Source organism: Symphalangus syndactylus, chromosome 7 (genome assembly GCF_028878055.3).
Source record: "Symphalangus syndactylus isolate Jambi chromosome 7, NHGRI_mSymSyn1-v2.1_pri, whole genome shotgun sequence".
NCBI lineage: Eukaryota > Metazoa > Chordata > Mammalia > Primates > Hylobatidae > Symphalangus > Symphalangus syndactylus.
The window spans coordinates 47,294,837-47,314,119 of NC_072429.2; the positions used below are offsets into that span (position 1 = coordinate 47,294,837).

General features: G+C 58.5%; 1 protein-coding gene across 3 annotated transcripts in view; it reads right to left on the bottom strand.

The window, feature by feature from the left end:
• Positions 1-16,245, bottom strand: part of CXXC5 (CXXC finger protein 5) — a 35,404-nt gene extending 19,159 nt beyond the window's left edge. The window contains exon 1 of one of the 3 annotated variants that reach the window (XM_055286046.2): positions 16,110-16,245. The gene's annotated coding sequence lies outside the window, so the exon portion shown is untranslated. Of the gene's footprint in view, positions 1-13,802; positions 14,055-15,943; positions 16,042-16,109 lie in introns of those variants that run through there. The other 2 variants (XM_055286049.2, XM_055286050.2) reach the window with 2 other exon arrangements.
• Positions 16,246-19,283: the final 3,038 nt, after the last annotated feature.

Below are 19,283 nucleotides of genomic sequence, written 5' to 3' on the forward strand. Positions count from 1 at the left end.
TCTTGTTTGATGCTCACAGCAACCCACACAGGTATGCACCATGATTCTCCCATTTCGCAGATGAGGACACTGAGGCTCAGAGCTGAGTGGGGCACTGGTGTGGGTCAAGGTCAAGCAAGTGTGGACAGTGGAGGTGAGGCTGAAAAGAAGGCTGGCCCAACTCTAGAGCCCACACTTCTTCCCCTGGACCCCTGTATAGGTGTGAGGGCTACAGGAGCTCTGGGCCTGGGGGACTGGAACACCAGTCACAAAGCTCCTAAGTGTGTCTGTCCGCAGGGAATGAACTTACCCTTGCCTCAGAGAGTGTGCAGGGCAGACTCGCACAGTCATTTTACAGATGAAGAAACTGAGACCAGAAAGGGGAAATGGTCTGAGGCTGGGACCAGCCTCTAGTAAAGTCAACCCGACGAAGTGACCTTTAGTGAGCCCTGACCCAGGGCCATGCAGCGCCTGGTGCTAAGTGACACACGGACCACGGGATGGGGGGTCATTGTGGCTATGTCCCTGTATACCAAAGAGGAAGTGCCAGCTCAAGGGCACTTGCTCAACTCCTCCCTGCAGGGTGCCCAGCAGAGGGAAATGGAGCCCCTGGGGAGGGGGTGGAGGAGGTGCGCAACCCTGACCAGGCCCCGGGGCAGCTTCCACAAGGCCTAACCATGGAGTTTCCCAGAACCTGTCTGCAGGAAGAACCCAGAAACCCCAAGGGGCATCCATCTGCTCCTCAGGGGATCCCCCACCCACCCATCCACCCTCCTCCCTGGAGTTAAGGGGTTAGGTTAGCAGTTCCAGTGCTCTTAGGTTCAAACCTGGAAAGTGCCTTGAGATAGCAGAGGGCCCTAGGAGAGTTAAGGAGCTGGGCATGGGGGAGGGGGCTGGCTCAACTAGGAACACTACACATCTTGTGCGTAATGGGGCGAGGGGAGCCCCTCATCTCAGAGACACAGGCTCAGGCCATGCCAGGGTCCAAGTGGGCTTTGGAGTCAGGATTCCTCTCCTAGCTCTGCAGTCTCCAGCCTAGGTGACCTCAGACAGGTTGCTGACCCTCACTGAGCCCAACCCCTAGCCAGTGAAATGCAGCCGCTGACAGCCCCCACCTCGTCAGGTCCTGGAGAGGACCTATGTGAAGGGGTCAGTGTAGGGTCCACATGCAGTAGGTGCTCAACTAAGGATAGCCGTGTTGTTGTTTTTACTGTCATCATCTGCCAGCATAAGCGTGAACATCACGGACAAGTCAGGCCAGGCGTGTTGGGTAACCCAGGTCATGGCCCCGGTTCTCTCACCGTTTGCTTTTGAGCTCTGAGGCAATCCTTCATGCCTCAGTTTCCCCAGCCCCAAATATAAAGCATTCCCCCTCTAGCCTGCAGGACCATGGGGAGATGGACATGTGGTAGAATCCTGAAGGTTACAATGAGGGTAGCACCCCACTGGCCAGGCTTGCATCTCCTCTTCTGCCCAAAGGAAGAAGGCCTACCTACACTTCTAGACAGCCTTTCCTCCTACCTCCCTCGCCCCCAGCCCTGCCGGCTCATGTCGGCTCTTCTTAGATCTCCCACAGCCCTGACAGCCCTGCCACAAAGGCACATCCCAAGCCTCTCGCCATCCTGCAAAGGCTCCATTTGCCACCTGGAAGTCCCTGCTCGAGTCTAACAGATAGCCTTGCTGTGTGAGCGTAGGGGGTGGGAGACAGAGAAAAAGCCTTGAAACTACAGTCGGCTCTCTCTGTTCCCTCTGATATTAGGAAGCCTCCAGGATTTTCCACCCAAGGACCATGGGTTCCTTTGCCCTGGGTCCAACCCATTCCCATCCCTCCCCCAACCCCTGGCCCCCAGCTCAGCCTCTTCACTCGGGTACCTCATCATCCCCATCTGAGAACAGCCCTAGAGAAGGCTAAATCCAAGACATTCTAATTAAGGAGCCCTTGTTGTGGGATGCCACCCCCAGAAAAATGCCAGCTCTAGTGGAGCAGGTGGAGGGGCACACTCGCCTGGAGATCCAGGTGTGACATAGTGAGAACTGATGACAACACACCCCACCATCTACTTCAGGTCCTGCGGCTTTGAGACAGAGATGAGAGTCATACCGATCTCACAGGTGACAAACATGAGGTCAGAGAGGTGAGCAGACTGGCCCATGATTACATAGCAGGCAGTGACCAAGCCAGGTGTGGAGCCCAGGCCTGTCCAGCTCCAGAGTCTGCGGCACGGGCATCCAGTTTCCTGACTGGCCACTGCTGTTTGTGTCCCTCAGGATGCTTGGGTCCCTCTCTCCTCAACCACGGCCCAATCCTTTATGGAGACATGTGTGGCCAGGAGGAGGGAGCCCAGCTGGGCCTGAGTCCTTATAGCCACATGACCTTTGACCACTGCTAGGCTGTCTCAGTACTGTAGGCCCAAAATGACCTGTAGTCTGGGTGTTAGGAGATTGCATCCAAAGCCCTTCATGACCATGAAGCCATTCCCATCAGACTCACTTCTCTCATCCAAAAAACGGCTTTTTTTTTTTTGGCAGCATATGGAAAAGGGGTATATCCTTATTTCTGCCCAGTGCAAGGAAGGCAGACCCCAACCCCAAAGGGGGGCAGAGGCTTAAAAAGACTCCCTGAGGGCATATCCTCAGCTCTCAGTACCCCAGGACTTCCTTATACACAAGCCAGCTCTGCATCCATTTTGCAGGGCTGTAGACTAAGAACCAGGGCCATGGCCAAAATCTAAGTGGGGGCACTGGATAATGAGGGCCTTGGCAACTAAGGGGACAGGGAGAAGCAGGTGTGCGCGGTAAGCAGGGAAGGCAGGCAGAAAGACTCCTGGGCCCATTTGATCAGAGGTCTCATTCTTCCCCCCATCTCTGGCACACCCCTGTCACCTCCCAAGGACCCCATGCCCCAGGTCAGGGAACCAGCTGGCCACTTAGTGGTCCTGGGGAAATCGACTTTCCCTGGCATTCCTTCTCCAGCCTTTCCTTTTCCCAGCTCCCCTGTATCTCTCCCCCATGTACCCAACCCACTCTGCCTAGGCCTGAGGCCCTGTACTAGAGGGCAGTGGGTTTAACACTCTCATGCCTGATACTTGGGCCTCCTCCCCAGAGAGGGCAGAGCCGGTTTGGCTATGGGAAAAAACCATCTCCACCTCCCCACCCACACCTTGCAGAACCCGGTGGACACAACATGGCTGAAGGCCGGGCCTCTTCCGTGTGAGCCTAAACACGGGGCATCTGGGGGAGCAGAGCCCTGACCACAGCAGGTGTGCCTGTGCCCTGGCCCACTCTATGGCATCATCTGGGGATAAGCTATGGCCTGAGAATGATGAGGCCCCAGTGTGTGGGGCCAGTGGGGTGAGAGTGGCCTATATGTGCACGCCTATGTGTGCCTGTGTATGTGCATTCGCCTAGGTACGTGCCAGTGGGTGTGTGCGCCAGAGGCTGGGCTGTGGCTGGAACCGTGAGTGTGCTTCTGGAGCGCCACATGGGAGCTGTGTGTGCATGGTGCATGTGACCGAGTCTGTACCATGTGTGTCGGCTGGGTGTGCTGAGTCGTGTGGAACTACGTGTGCTGCGAGTGACTGTGTCTGTCCTAAGTGTGTGCCCGGGTGTGCCGTGTGTGGAGTGCGTGAGTGTGCACTCTGCCTGCCAGGCCGCAGGGCCTCTCGGGGCTGCTAGGGATGGGGTGACTCACGTCTCCTGAGCTAATCCTGCCGCCCGCCCGCCCAGCTCACCCTGCTCTGCTGGGCTGATGGCCGACAGCACAAGAGGTGGTGGGGGGGGGGAGGGCGGCGCGGGCAGCCGCGGTGGGGAGGCTGGCTTGATAAATAACCTGCTGCTTCCCCAGGCCTCTGAAAAAGGGAGGCTGCAGCATGGGGAGGAGCATGAGGGCGGAGGTGGGGGAGGCTGTCCTGGTCCCCCAGACTCCGGCTGCCCTGGCCCCCTCGGCCCAGGCTGCGGCTCCGGGGTTCCTGTTTCATCGAAACCTGAGCTGGGAAAAGCCTATCGGGTCATCTTGCCTGTCCCGCCGGCCACCAGGCCCAGGCAAGCTGCCCCTCAGGGGACAGGCCCGCAGCCTGGCCTCCCAGCCAGTGGGTGGGTGGGTGGGGGGAGGATATTTCTGTCCAGACTAAATGCAGCTCTAGGCCTCTGTCTGTGTACTCCCCCCAACTCCAGCAGCTGCTCCCAGAGGCGCCCTGGCTCTGCAGGACTGACTAAATATAGGCCCCCCACCCCAGCAAACCCCCCATGTTCACCAATTCCCAGTGGCCCCACCCACATGAGGGTAGAGGGGAAGGCTGAAGAGCCCACTGTGTGACCTTGGGGCAGCGTATCCCCCTCTCTGGGCTCTCAAGCTATGAAAAACCAAGCATTACTCAGCTCTGGGCCCTGCCCTACCTAATGGGTGCTTTTGGAGTGTAGACTACAAAGGTGACTGGGTTGGGGTCTTCGCATAGGAGATAAGGCCTGAGGTCCCCTCCCCAGAGCACCCCAAGCGCCTTCAGGCTTATAAACACGGCCCCTGCATCCTGCCCGTTCCTTGCCCAGGCCGGGCAATACCAGGCTCCTCCAATCTGCCCTGGCCGGATCCTGGCCAGGAAACAAGTTGTGCCAGGCTTGGGGTGGAGGGGCGGGAGCATGACAGCTGCTATTTCCTGGAGGCCACAGTCGGGCACAACCCGGATTCCTGCCTGGCTCCACACTCCACCAGAGCCTCTTTGAGGCTGCAGGCCCTCAACAAAGCACCCCCTTCCCCGTGTCAGAGCTATTATCAGACCCCACAGGATCATTCCACTCCCCTCACTGCACTGGCATAGGCAGGACGAAGGTGCCTGGATGCAGCTCGCCTCTAGGACTGGGGAGAGGTGGTCTCTGCAGGGTTCCACAGGCTGGGAGGCAGCCCCAGGTTCCCTCCTCCTGCCTGCCTGCCCACCCGGCTGCTTCCCCCAGCCCCACACACACCAAATTCCCCACATGCCTGTCTGTCTCTGACAGCTCGAGCAAATACTTGGCTGCGCGGGCACCCGCTGTTCTGAGCCTGCTGCGCCTCCTCCCTGCCTTCCCGGGGGGCTTTGCAGACGCAGCCAGGGATGGAGGGGGCCAGAGCCAACCAAGAAGCTCGGTGGGCAGTGGGAGAAAGCAAGGGCAGGAGAGACCAGCCTCAATGCAGAAGCACCACCTCCAGCCCCCAGGGCCTGAGGGACCTGGGAGGCCACTGTGAGCCAGCCCAGGCGGGGCAGCAGCTGCCGACACCCCCACTACCCCCCGACACCCCTGCTGCCCCCCGGAACCTCCCAGGAGGACCTTCCGGAGGCCTCCCACTTGCCTCAACCGATGAAACAGCATCTGCCACCCCCGCGGCGGCAGCTCAGGACAGGGCTGAGGGCACCACAAGGCCCCTGGGGAAGGCTTTGAAATCTGGACGAGGGCCCAGCCCCTCTTGGCAGTCCCAGCCCCCCAGCATAGGCCCAGCCTCAGAGCATGGGGGGTGCATTCCAGCCCTCCTGCAGTGTGCGGGGCACACCCGCCCAGCTGCCAGGCTTGGGATGTCTCCACTTGGACTGGCTGGGGGCCTTATTTGCCCCCATTGCCCTCCTTCCTGCTAGCCTGTCTCCCTCCCAGGAGACCAGTGGAGGAAACACTTCCTGACAGCAGCTGGGATTTTCCGCTGGACACTGCACCTCACTGGCCGGCTCCTTACCTCCCCCCACCTCAGTCCTTCCCCGGGAGTCACCACGTCACACCCCCACCCCATGCCTGCAGCAGAGGAATCCTCCCCTCCCAGCCAATCTGCCACTAGCCCCAGCATCCAAGCACAGCACAGACACTGAATGAATGACCTCATGGGTAACAACCTCCATTCTGCAGATGGGCAAACCAAGGTCAGGGGAGAGCCCAGAGAGCCAGGCATCCCCCACTGTGCTCTTCCTGAAAGGGGCTGACTGCAGGTCCCTTCGCTATTCCTTTGCCTCCCCCCACACTTTCTGCCTCAGGAGCCAATTGAGCCCTCCCAGGCTTCTGGAGGCATTAGGATGACTCCAAACAGAATCTCTCAGTGTACTGAGTTCAAATGCCCTGCTAGGCTGCTCTAGATGGCACTCCCAACTCTCCTGCAGCTCAACAGTGGTCTTGAAAAGAATCCCAAGGTATTGTCACGGTGACGTTAGACCTTGAATAAAGCCTGCTCTCCCCATTGCACAGATGGGGCTGCTGAGGACCCCAAGGGAGGGGGAGCTGCAGGCGGCCATGAGTCAGAGGGGGAGCTGGGAAGCCGCCCGGCCCTGCCGGCTGTTGCTGGAAGCAACAGCCTGCATTTCCTCCTCACGCTGGTGCCTCGGGAAGCGTGGGCAGCGGGCGGGCGGGCACCGCCAAGAGGACCCCTCCTGTGCCTGTGGGCCAGCCGCATCCCCTCACTGCCTGACTGGGCCCACAGCCCACTCTCCACACCGGCTAGAGCTCCAGAGGGGCTGGCTAGGGGCAGAATAGGCATTTCCGTCCCAGGTATGGGCTCATGTCACCTGAGGGCAAGAGGCCCTGTGACCTCAGGGCAGCCTGACCCCTAGAGCTTCAGTGTCCCCTAGCATCAAACAAGGAGACTGAAACATGACCATTTACACTTCCTTCTAGCAGCAAAATCCATGGTTCTGTGATTCTAGAATCCCAACGAGAATCCTGACTTGAAAAATGCCTCCATTCCAAGCATTCTATCTATGATTCTAGACTCCCATGACTAAGAAATTCTAGGCCACCAAGATCTGACCCCCCCAGGAAGAAAGGGGGCCAGGTCCACTTCTGCCTACTGCTATGAGCCCAGTTAACTAATTTCCCATCTAGTTCTGGGGGAGGTGGGTCAGGCAGGAGAGGGGCTGGGTCTCTCCCCATCAGAGTCAACAGGAACTGGCATGAAGCTATGGGGAGCCCCTGGCCCGGAGAGAAGCTGGTCTAGTCCTAGGGGACAGGCCACCTCCTCCTGGCACACACACAGCCACTAATGCCACAGATGTCAGGAAGTCAGCCCGCACCAGAGTGAGAGTGGGTGGTGGGGGGTTTGCATGCCTGCACCCCATCCTGCGGCTAGGAGGGAGGGAGGGCGGGCGTCAGGTCAGGGCTGGTCTCTGCTTCTCAGGTTCCAAGCCAAGCTCCACGCTTTCTCTTCCTGTCTTCACCACCCACTGCTTCCTCCTTCCCGCCACAGTCCCCTCACCTCCCAGGCCAGTCCCAGCCCAGGCCAGCCGGCAGCCAGCCCGGGCAAAGGCTCCCAAGCCCATCTGACAGACGGAAAAATTGTGGTCCCTGAAGAAGATAGGACCTGCCCCACTGGCTTGGCTTAGCAGCCTATTGCTCTCTGGCCACATCTCTCCGCCTTGCCCCTACCTTGCTTCCCAGAATCCTCCACAGGCCCAGTGGGTCTCCACATGCCAGCCTGTCCACCAGCAACCCCCTATCCCAGTGTCCCCTGATAGTACTCATCCTCACCATCAGTCATCCAGTCATTCATTCATTCACTTTTATCCACCCAACTAGCCTATCAGCCCATCTCCCCACCACGTCCGGCCCATTGCCAAGGGTTATGGGGGCCTCAAAGAGGAAAGAGCAAGGCCTGTGCCCGGCAAGCATTTAAGGAGTCCCTTCTGTGTGCCAGATAGTGTGGAAGGTACAGGAAACAGCACACAGAGGCCAACAGCCTGTCAAGGGCTCCGCCAGGACTCCATCCCACTAGGCAGCGGCAAGTCACAAACTCCCAAGGCCTCAGTTTCCTCATCTGTATATGGGGATGCTAACCACATGCATCTGTCCCAGGTATGGGCTCATGTCACCCGAGGCTACTGTGGGGATGAAAAAAAGTGCAAGTCAGAAAGCTGTTAACATGGTGCCTGCCAGAGAGAGGACTTTCGTTGGGCTACCCATTACCACTGGCTTTGTTACAATCTATTATAACAATAGCAGTTGGCTGGGCGTGGTGGCTCACGCCTGTAATCCCAGCACTTCGGGAGGCTGCGGCAGGTGAATCACTTGAGGTCAGGAGTTCGAGACCAGCCTGGCCAACATGGAGAAACCCCGTGTCTACTAAAAATAGAAAAATTAGCTGGGGGTGGTGGCGCACGCCTGTAATCCCAGCTACCCAGGAGGCTGAGGCAGGAGAACTGCTTGAACCCAGGAGGTGGGGGTTGCAGTGAGTCAAGATGGCATCATTGCACTCCAGCCTGGGCGACAGAGTGAGACTCCATCTCAAACAAAACAAAACAAAACAAAATAAAAACAAAATAGCAGTTAACAGTTGGGGGCTGCAACTGATTACAGCAGCAGCTAAAGTTCTTCAAACATTTATTTGGTGCCAGGCACTGGGGGTACAAGAAGGAATCACTGCCACATCCCATTGCAAAGCTGGCAAGGAGCAGGCTCAAAAAGCCCCAATAAGCATCTGATGAATGAGGGGATCAATGACAGGAGGCATGGCCCTGCCTGCAAGGAAGGTATAAGCCAGCATGTTTTCATGGGTGAGGGTGTCTTTCTGCACACACGTGTGTGTATGTAAGCACTTAGGTGTGTTACACATACATATGTGTGCCTGTGTGAGAGACCTGGGGATCCAGTGATGCCAGGAGCACAGCCACTCAAGCCCACTCAGGCCCCCACCTGACACCACCCCTGCCAGTGATCACAGCAGAGCCAAGGGGACTGTGGCATGAGCAGGGGCCAGGCCCACAGAGAGAGGCCTGGAAAGATGCTTTGCATAGTTCTGGCCATCGGATTACAGGCCCAGCCTAGGCCCCTACTTGGGGGTGTAGGGGCTGCTAGGTGTTGCCCCACAGGAACCCAGGCCCCCAGTGCCCGAACATTACGCCCTTACTGGCATGGCACACAAGTGTTCCCGCTGGCAGGCTGGGCACGTCTGAGGAGGTCAGAAAAGGTCACAGGTGAGGGAGGGAGTGCTGGGCCCAAGGGCGATGTGGGGTCTGCCAGACAGGGGAGGGCGGGTACAGGGCTCCCCGGGGGCCACCAGGCAGGCCTGGCTCTGCCCTGCTGGGGCCGGCAGCTGGAGGGGAGTAAATATAGCTGGGGCGTCCCAGCCACATTCCTGGGAGGCCAGCGAGGCCCGCCTGCCCGCTGCTCCAAGCAGAGCGCAGCAGCCAGGGCCCAGAGCCGCCACTGCCCTCTTCCCAAACAAACAGAAAAATAAATAAAACCAGCTCTCAGGGCCGGCCGGCACAGCTGGTGGGGGAGGGGGCAGGAAGGGGTGGACAGTGGTTGGGGGGTGGACAGGCAGGCGGACCAGTTGCCGCGGTTTCTGTTCCACTGGGAAGGAGGAGGCCAACACAAGAGGAAAATGGAGGAAAAGGGCAGGGAGATGGCCAGAGATGTCAGCAAAGGGGAGAGAATCCCGAAGAGATGAAGGGTGTCACAAGGAGAGGTGTGGGGAGGTAGGTCAGGAGGGACAGGGAAACTGTCAGGGGCAAGCACAGTGGGGGACAGTTAGGAGAAGGCAGAGGCAGCCTCTGGGTCAGTAATTCAGCGGCAGAGATGCCCCGGGGGTCGGTGGGGGGTGGCAGGCAGAGACAAAAGGGGCTGTGTGGGCTGGGGCAGGGGGCCCGCTTGAAGGGCCATGAAATATTAAAGAGCTAGGCCAGTGAGTGACAGAGGTCATAGGAAGCAGGAGACTAGCCGGGGAGCAATGGGGGACCCTGAGGCGGAGGGCTGCCCCACCTCTGGCCTGTCTCTCCACCACCTCCATCACAGCCAGTCTCCCCAGCTCTCCTCCTGCGATGGAGGGACAGGCTGAGGGTGGGAGGGGCCGCAGGGATTCGTGATGGCAGAGAGACCTCTGCAGTTCCCTCTTCCCTAGGGCTGATCTGGGTACAGCCGGCCTTCCAGAGCTGCCAGTCACCCTATCAAGAAAGCCAGGAGGCCTGTCAACACAGCCACTGCCACGGCACCTCCTGGGGAAGGAGTAGGAGACATCCAGCTTCTCCTTCCCAGGAAAAATCAGCCAAGCCACCACTTTCCACAGAGACCTGCGGGCAGGGATGGCTGGGCCTCACAGCTCAGCTGAGCCAGCAGGTCACCCCCCAGCCCTCCCACCCTATCCCAGCCTGGCCCCATTACTAGCTTCACGACCTTGGTCAGTCCCCTTGTCCCTCGGCCTGTGTCTTCACCAGCTCCACCCCACCCTAGGCTTGGGGTGAGGAAAGAAAGAAGGCAAGTAACACCTTGAAAACATACTGAGGCCAAGCATCTGCACACATCATCCCAGAGAAGGCTACCATGTGCCCCATGGGGTCTGTCCTATTATCAGTCCCATTTTACAGATGGGGAAGAGAAAGTCAGACAAAGTGATGTGCCCATGGTCACACACCTGGTAATCAGCCGAATGGAGACAGAAGTGCTAGGTGTGAGCCACATGTTATTTTCTTAGGATTCACGGGGACGTGCATTCCTTGTCTCTATAAAAGCCAGCGTTTACTGAATACATATTGTAGGTGAACACCTCTCCCTGCCAGGCACTATGCAACCATCTGTGTCCATCTGAAAATGACCTTGTGAGGCAGGCATTCTCTTACCATCCAATTGCAGAGATTAGGAAACTGAGGTTTGCAGAGGTAACACAACTGGCCCAAATGTCACACATCCAGCTAGGCAGTGACATGTCCAGGATTTGGAGTCAGATCTGATGGAGTCTAGAGCCACTGCTCATACACACTTGTCTGGGTGGGGGTTAGGAGGAGCCGGTAGGAGTGGAGCTCAGTGGTTCAATTGGCTCCAACAAGGGACACCCAGAAAAGGTCAAAAACAAGGTCACAACTGCTGTGGGGGGTTGGGGAGATGGCAACTGCTTTGAGGATGGGAGAGGGGCAGAGCCTGTAGGAGCCCCAGGTGAGGGTACAAGCTAGGGTCCTGGCTAGAGTGATCTGCTTGGTCTACCCAGAGCCCCCATACCAGGTAACACCAGCCCTGCCCCAGTGTGAGGATACCGAGGCTGACCCAAAAAGGGCCAGTGGAGCCCTGTCTTGTTGGTCCCCAGGGTTCTAACCTGTGCTCCAGGGCCAGTGTGCCTGGAACTAATCACCTCTCTAGAGCCCCGAGTGCTGTGGAAGGCGGGGCAGGATCCCCCCCCTCCCTCCTAGGCCCTGTGAGCCCAGAGGGAGGCCAGCATCAGAGGCAGGAAATGAAGAAGAATTTGCGATCTAATTGAGCTGGCGGGGGGGATTAGGCGGCAGAATGCAATTACAGGGGCTGCAGTGGGGCCAGGGCACTGACACCCCAAGATGTGGCCTGGCCCAGGTGACTTGGCCCAGTCAGTCTCTGGCCAGAGACACTAGACTTAGGGTTGGGAGTATGGGTACAGGCAAAGAGGTTGGGACCAGACTGCTTCTCAACACACAGAGGACTGCAGGGTTCCAGCTCCCCGTAATACCCAGAAGCAAGAAGTTTTCCTGGGAATCCTCCCCCAGGGAACAAGCCTATGGACTCTCATCTGGGGATATGGCAGCCAGACACACATGTTCTCACAGGCTCCGTTCATACATGTGCAAGCATGTGCTCACACTCCCAGGTAAGCCCCAAATATCCACATTCACCTGCATAGGGGCAGGCTTCCCAGCCTGGAGACACACAGGCTGGCCCTTTGCTGCCACTGGCTCCACCAAATGGTGGGTTGTGGGGGCACAACCCCCTCCCTCAAGAAAACCCACTCATGACCTTAAAATCCTTTTATTCCCGTAATCACATGCTACCATTGCCGTAGGTAGATACACGCTGTCACCCCAGCCCCAGCCTGTCTCCCTCTGCGGCTTCCAAAACTCCCAGCAGGCAGGCAGACGGGGAGGCTGCCCAGTTACTGCTGGGGAGGGAAGGGGTGTAGGGGTTGCAGGGGGAAGGACTGAGTGTGAGAGGTTCAATTCTACACACACACACTCCATGCTACACACACCTTCAGGGCCTCAAACAACCAGAGGGGGGAGATTCAGTAAGACAGAGATACAGAAAGAAAAAGGAAAACATAGCCAGCCGCCACCACAGACAGAGAGAAACCACTGTCCATACAGCACAACAGGCCCGCTCCCACATTCACAATTCAGACACACTCTACTCAGAGTCAGATCCCCCAGATTTATAAGCATATACAAAGCACACAGATACACACAAATCACAAATCCAAACTCTCCAAAATTCCAAGCACATGCAACTCATAGAATATATTCATTCCCAGATTCACGGGGACATCGCCAATCTTCAGAAATACAGTCTCACATTCACAAACACACATGTACACATACACTACAGATCCACACACTTCTAGATCAGGACAGATATACATGCCCTGATTCATAAATCCATGTATGTTTAGACTCCCACACCCTGAGACAGACATTCAACACAGAGATTCACAGATATAGATACACTACTTAGAGACACACATGTCCTGAGTCATAAGCACACATCACCCAGATTCCTACATCCCAGAGCAACAGACTAGTGCCCACACAGCCTCATCTCTGTCAGCTGACACTGCCTCTGGCTTTAGGGGGCAGGTGGAGGGTTGGAGATTCCTGGGTCTTTGAGGGGGCGGTCCTTTCTCATTGCTCGAATCCAGGAAGGGTGGGCTCAGCGTTGGGGGGAGGTGAGGGGGAAGTAAGAGAAAGCAGAAAAAAACTTTAGTGGGATATTCTTGTTGGGCAGTAGCGCGTGAGTAACGGGGGAGGCTTTTTGTGGTCTGGTGAGTTCCAGCTATGAGTGAGAGTTTAACTATTAATACACTTAATCAAGGACACTTCATACACACATACACAGCCACACACACACGCATGCACGCACGCAGGCAGGCGCGCGTGCGGCTAGGATGGGACCAGGTGGTGGGGGTAAGAGAGGGAGAGCCCCAGAAAAAAGAAAAGAGGGAAAGCCCCAATCAGGGCCCCAGGGGGCGGGGAAACGGGGCGGAGCTTCTATCCTGGGCCTGCCTCCAGAGCTGGAGCAGTGATTCATTTGTGTACCACCAGAAGGGTGGGGTTTCATACACAGTAGGTGCTCAATACAAACATATTGGGCCAACAAATGAATAACATATTGGGCCAACAAATGAATAACATAAAAAGTGGGCAATAGTAACAGTAATAACAATGTGTGAAGCCCCCCATTCTTGTTCAATTAGGGCATGCCCCAGAGCATCATGCTTGTTAATTCGGACTAAACGGTCAAGCCACCAGACAGAGGCTCTAGGAACCCAGGCTTGGGTCTGGCTCGCCCGTATTCCCTCATTCCTCCACCCTATCCTGCAACCTGGAAAGTCAGCCCAGCCCACATCCCTCTCTCTGTCCTAGCAAGACCCCCTCCATTCCATCCTCCCATAAACAACAAGGTGCAGTCAGTCCTAAACAAGGCAGGGTATTTCATTCCCCTGGACTTGTTTCTTCACCCAGATACAAGCCTGCCCCCACACTCCTATGGGTCTCAGTTTCACATGTGCCAAATGGGTAGGAGGCAGGCAGAGCTGGAAAGGGGCAGCAAGAGTTGAGGGTCACAGTGGGAACCCATGGAACATGGGCCTGTGCTGGCCGGGGCCCTGGATACAGAATCCTCCCCTCCCCTTCCCCCACCCACCCCAGCCCAGCCCAGCCCAGCCCAGCCGGGTGGACATTCCAGGCCTCACGTGATAAAGACGAGGCCACTGGCCCTCGGGTAAGTCAACAGGCTCTGTCGTGGGAGAGATAGGAGGCCCTGGCCAGGGTCACCTGCTGAGCGGGGAAAACGGCCAGGACCAGATACACACATAAATAAGGCACCAACCCGACAGCCAGCCAGCCAAGGGTCTGTCTTCTGCAGAGGCTCACCTTGGAAAGGGAGATGGCATGGAGAGGGAGACCAAGGCTGACTAGGGGCGTCCCTGGGAGAGACCCAGCTCCTGCGAGGATGAGGGGTAGGGGGGTTCTACCCAAGTTCCGGGGGCTGGCTGGGAACTCAGAGGCCAATCTCCCTCAGCTGTTCCCATCTCTTCCCAGGGCAAAAATCAAACCGTCACCCCCTCTCCCTCCTCCCCAAGGAGAGGACAATTTCCGTTCTGGGAGGGGGGTGACAGCTGCAGAGCGGGCCACTCCCCACCCCCCCAAGCTCCAGCCTGACTCTCATCTAGGGAAACTGCTAAATCAACAATACGCAGTTACGGGTAGGTAGCCCGCTGGCCTGAGTTTCCTCGCACGGCTCTCAGAAAGGGGTTTAGAGGGGGCTTCGGTCTCAGTTCCCGGTTTTCTAGTGGCGGTTGGACACCAAGGCAAGGGCGTCTTTCAGGAGGGTGAAGCTTAGGCCAGTAGGCCCCCCAAAACGTCTAATTTAAATACTCCCAACTGCAAAGGACAGACGCCCCCCACCCCGCGGCCTGGGGCAGCTGAGGTGGCGCCGGGCGTTCAAATCGCGCTCCAAACAAGTCCGCAGCGACCGCGCTCGCAGCCCCCGCCAGGCGGCCCCAGCGGAAAACTTGAAAGGGACTCTGTTTGCCGGCGGCCCTGGGGCGGCTCCGGCGGGGGCGAGGGCCGAGCGATCTCACACACGCCCCCTCCCCAACGCTTCCAAAGAAAATGCGGGGGTGGGGGGGCAGGGCCCACCACAAATCCAAGGGCTCCAAACAGCGCCCGCCGCGTGGGGAAAGGTGGGGGTCAGGGGTCTGGTCCGCTGGTCACCCCCTGGCTCCCCCGCATCCGAAGACACGACTCTCAGACCACCCAAGGTCCAGGAGGCAAAGGAGGGCGCGGTTGCCAAACCTTCAGAACCCCGTCGCGGGAGACTTCAGGTAGTGGGTCTTTCCGAATGAGTCACTACAGAACCCCCCAAATTTACTGGTGCTTCCTTGCAGCCCGAGGCAACAACCCAACTCCGCGCACCCCTTCAGATTCCCGGGGGGGAAAAAAGAACAAAAAGAGATCTTGCTCCCACTTTGGCCGCTTCAGCTCTTCTGACAGGTCCCGAAGGTGGCCCCCTATTTAAAAACCGGGGTCACTCACTTTCCGTCGATCCTACAAATAAACAAAGCCAGGCGCACCCCGCGCTCCCCGCCGGAAAGCAGCCCATTCCGGGCGAGGACAACTTCCCCCAGCCAGAAAATTAACACATTCCTCTCGCGGCGGTTCAGCCCCTCACTCCGCTCCGGGGAAGCGAAAGGGAGGGGGGCTCCAGCCGAACTTCATGGGTAAATTTGGGGCCAGAGCAGCGTGGCAGGCGCCTGGGACGTACGCCCCCCACAGTTCCGCAGCTAGAGGAACACCCCCATTCTCCCTCCCAGGCTCTGCACGCTGCGTGGCCCACGCGGGGCTCGGGAGACAGCTCAAAAGACTCCCCAAGGCTGGGAAAGGAGGGAGGGAGGGGCCGCGGGGCACCATGGTGGTGGGGGAGATACTTTGATGGAAAAAAAAGGTCAAACTTCATCAGCCCGCCGGGCACCCCGCAGGCAGCGGGGGCGAGGAGCCGGAGGAAAAATGCAGAAGTAGCCGCCGCCTCTTCCAAGTGGTGGGGGAGGCTCAGCCACGCGTGGTCGAGGGCGCCCAGAGCAGTTAACGTCGCCCCTCAACACAGGGCTGCGAGTGGGGTCTGATGGGGGCAGTGCGCGCCAGAGATCTACAAGCAGCCGCCCCCGCAGGCTGAGCGCCCGCCCAACGCCAAGAGGTGAGGACCCCGGGCGCCCGCCGCCCCAGCGCCCGCGAGCTGGAGTAGTGGGGGGGCGGCACCCCGCAGGGAGCGTCCCAGCCCCACTCCACGGCGCCCAAGCCGCCGTCCCAGACCCTAAAACCCCTCTTTTTGTCTGAACTCAGTGATCTGCGACCGAGCATACTGCGGCTTAGGGAGGCTTGGGTATAGCAGCGGCCACCGAGCGATCACCGGCGCTAGGTCTCCCAGGCTCCGGGGCTCCGCGGTTCAGGCTGCGGGCGCCCCCCGCCCCCTCCCAAACACGGACCCCTCCTTCCGCGTCCCCGGCTCTCCGCACCTGAACTTCGGGGGAACCCGCGCAGCCAAACTTTCCGCCGACTTGCAGAGAACTCCGGCCCCGGCCGCGCACCGAACCCCGGGGGAGGAGAGGGAGGTAGGCGGGGAAGGGGAGGGGGCCGGCCTCCGGGGGGGGGGTCGAGGGAGGGCCGTGGCCCGACACCTACCGGCTCTCCGAGTCGTACAAGCCGCCACCGCCGCTGTCGCCGCGAGGCCGAGGGGGAGGGGCGGGGCAGGGAGCTGCGCTCCGCTCTGGGCACCGCCGCTGTGGTGCGCTCCGCTCCAGCCGCCAGCAGTGCCCGGGTCCGGAGCCCGAGTTGCGCCGCCGCGGCTGGCCCGAGGCGGGGAGGGGGGGAGCCTGCAGCACCTGCCCCTCCTCCCCCTCCCCGCGGCCCAAATTAAAAAACAACAAAAAGCAACTAATCACCCTCAAGCGGAGCGCGGCTCGCGGGCGGAGGGCTCAGCGTGCGGCGCCCGGACTCAGCAGGCGGCGCGCATGGCTGGGCGCTGGCTGGGCAGGGCTGAGACCCGGGACCAGGCTTCAGTGGGTAAGGCTCTGCCGCTTTTCTCGCTCGGCTCGGGCGCCTGCTCTTGCCGCCAGTGCCGCCTCTGCTGCCGCCGCCTCTACATCCCCGCTCAGGCTCAGCCGCCTCTGCCGCCGCCGCCGCCGCGCGCCCGCCCGGGCAGGAGCTATGAACGCTGCCCGGGGGCTGCCGGCAAAACCCGGACCGGACTCGCCGCTCCCTCCTCCCCTCAACCCCCTCCACCTCGGCTCCCCTCCCTCCTCCCGCCGCCTCCCTCCCAGCGCAGCTCGGGCCACTTGGACGCCGCGGGCTCTTAGGCCGGAGCTGCAGCCGCTGCGCCTCGAGCTCTCCGCGCCCTGACGCGGTCCACCCAGGCTCAGCTCCCTCGCGTGCTCTGTCTTCGCCTATTTCCCGCAACTTTACAAAAAAAAAAGGACGACCTCCCCGCTTTGGTGAGGCGGTCTGGGTTTAGAGACGCACCTCCGGGGAAATCTGCTCTTTCTGCCCCCTCTAGAGCAGGGCCAGAAGCTTCGAGGACCGGGAGGGAGAATTTGGCCGCGCCCCCCAGCTCAGGTGCGCGGCGGACCCTAGCCGAGGGTCTTGGGAGGTAGACGCGTGTTCCAAGACCCCACCCTTCCAAGAGCAACTTAATGGATTCAGTGGGCACTAGGGCCCCGGGAGAAAAGGGGCGGAGATTCTCGTTCCCATTTCTCAGATAAGGAAACTGATCCGAGAAAGGATATTTTGTCTCTTAGGCAGGCACCAGCCTCAACTCTTGAGTCCCGGGGCTAAAACGACTACGTACATTTGGTGCCCTGAGACCATGGCCTACGCACTCAAAACCCGAAACAATGCTTGAAACAGCAGCGCTCAATAGGTACTGGTTGAAAGACAGAAGGAAAACTCAGCCTTGCCAGAGTGGGCGCCCAGTGGGGACACAGTTGGGCCTGCATATCCCGCTTTCACTCCATCAGTGCCCTTCATATGCTCATCTTGGGCTAATCCTGCTGCTGCAGATGTCTTCACCTCACGTACCCATGGTGCAAGCCCCGGGCTCATATAATCCCAACTGCATATAATCCCAAAGTGGAAGTTTTCTCCAATTCTTTGGGATTCGTGGGGCGGGTTTGTGCAAGGCCGACCTTCCTCTGCGAGGCGAAGAAAACCCAGTCCCCAGACCCAAGCAGGGGAGGGAGAGGGGGAGGGCGGTTGGGTAAGTCAGCCTAGGGTTAAACGTTACAGCCTGAGATCGATTGGGGCCCAGATAACAGGGAGTTAACTGTGGCGATCCGGACGCCTGCAGCCACAGGCGCGGCCTCGGTGGGAGAAGCGAAACTGTCTCCCACCTCGCTGCTTCCTCTCCTCTGCTCTGCGCAGCCTGGCTGTCTCCGAGACTGGCGCGAGGGCTGTGGAGCATGGATCTCCTGGCAGCAGCAGCTGGTGCCCACCTTCCACGCCTTCTATATGTGGCCTTGGGGCCTTGACCCAGCCGGAGTGGGGTAGGGGGAGGTGTCAAAGGGCAGAGTTCATCTGGAATGTGTTGCCTCTCTGCCACTCCTGATATCCAAGACCACGCGCAGTGACCCCTCCCCAGACATCGTGGACACCTGCTCCCAACCAGTTCCTTCCGAATGTTAAGAAGTGGTCTCCCTTAACTACTATGCCAAGAAATGGCTCCCTTGGGGAGGCGTTTAGTCTCTCTCCTCCTTGCCAGCGGTCCTTTTAATGCCCCCCTCCAAACAAACATGCCATGTGAGTAAAAGTAAGGTGCTTGCTATGGAAACCGTTTTAAGACGCCCATCACCCCCAGAAGATCACTTCCAAACTGCTTAAAGATAGGTATGCTGGGCCTCAGTGTGAATGTCAGGCACTGTATTGGGCACTGACTGTGCAAGGAAAAAGGAAGCAAATCCCAGGTGTAGGATCTCCAAGCATTTAACTCACCTCCATCTACCTTTTCTGGGGAAGCTGAGGCACAGACTGTGAGGAAGGACCTGCTCCCTGGGAGTCAGCAGCAGGTCTCAGAGGGTTAGGATCCATGAAGTGAAACTCTATTCCACAGATTTCCTGAAGCCTAAGGTCAGTACAGAGTAAGGTCATGCACACCCCACAAAAAGCTTTATGCTGGGGTCCATGGGGGAGGGTGGGTAGTAATTCCACTTTGGGGAATTGCTGACTATTACCCACTTTTTTTTTTGAGACTTATGCCCCCACCCCCACCCCCAACTCAGGCGGGAGGCCAAGGAGCCACAGACTGTAATGGAGGAAGGCCAGGTGGTCCCAGTGGTGATGGCTTCCTCAGGGAAGGAGTGTTGACTTGTCTGGCCCAGTTTAGGGGGTGGATCTTGGAGTTTTCCCTTGCTGGAAATTAACATCTCAGGAGGGAGACCTAGACTGTCACCTATCCAACCCATGTGGGAGCCACAGAGGAAAAGGGCAGAATTGTCCACACGAAAGTGTTATAGAAACAGAAAATGTCATGTGCAAGCCATCCACAAAGAACTCTCCACCACAGATGCCAATGAGACAAGTGGGGGACATCCAGGAAGGATGGGGTGAGGATCTCTGCCCTTGGGTGAGACTGTGCCCACCACAGCCCCCTTCCCCAAGAAGAAGGGAAGCCTGGTTCACTATTCTCCCACCTCTGCCTACCTCAAAAAGGAGAATTGAAGTCTCACCTTGCTATTAAACTTTTTGCTGAGTTTTTTTAACCAATCAGCCTTCAAGCCAGGAAGAAGCTCCTTCAGTCTCCAGCACCGCTGGGGGAGATGGCCCCTGCATCGCCAGCCTTATCTTCTAGGGAGAGGTGTGTCTGCC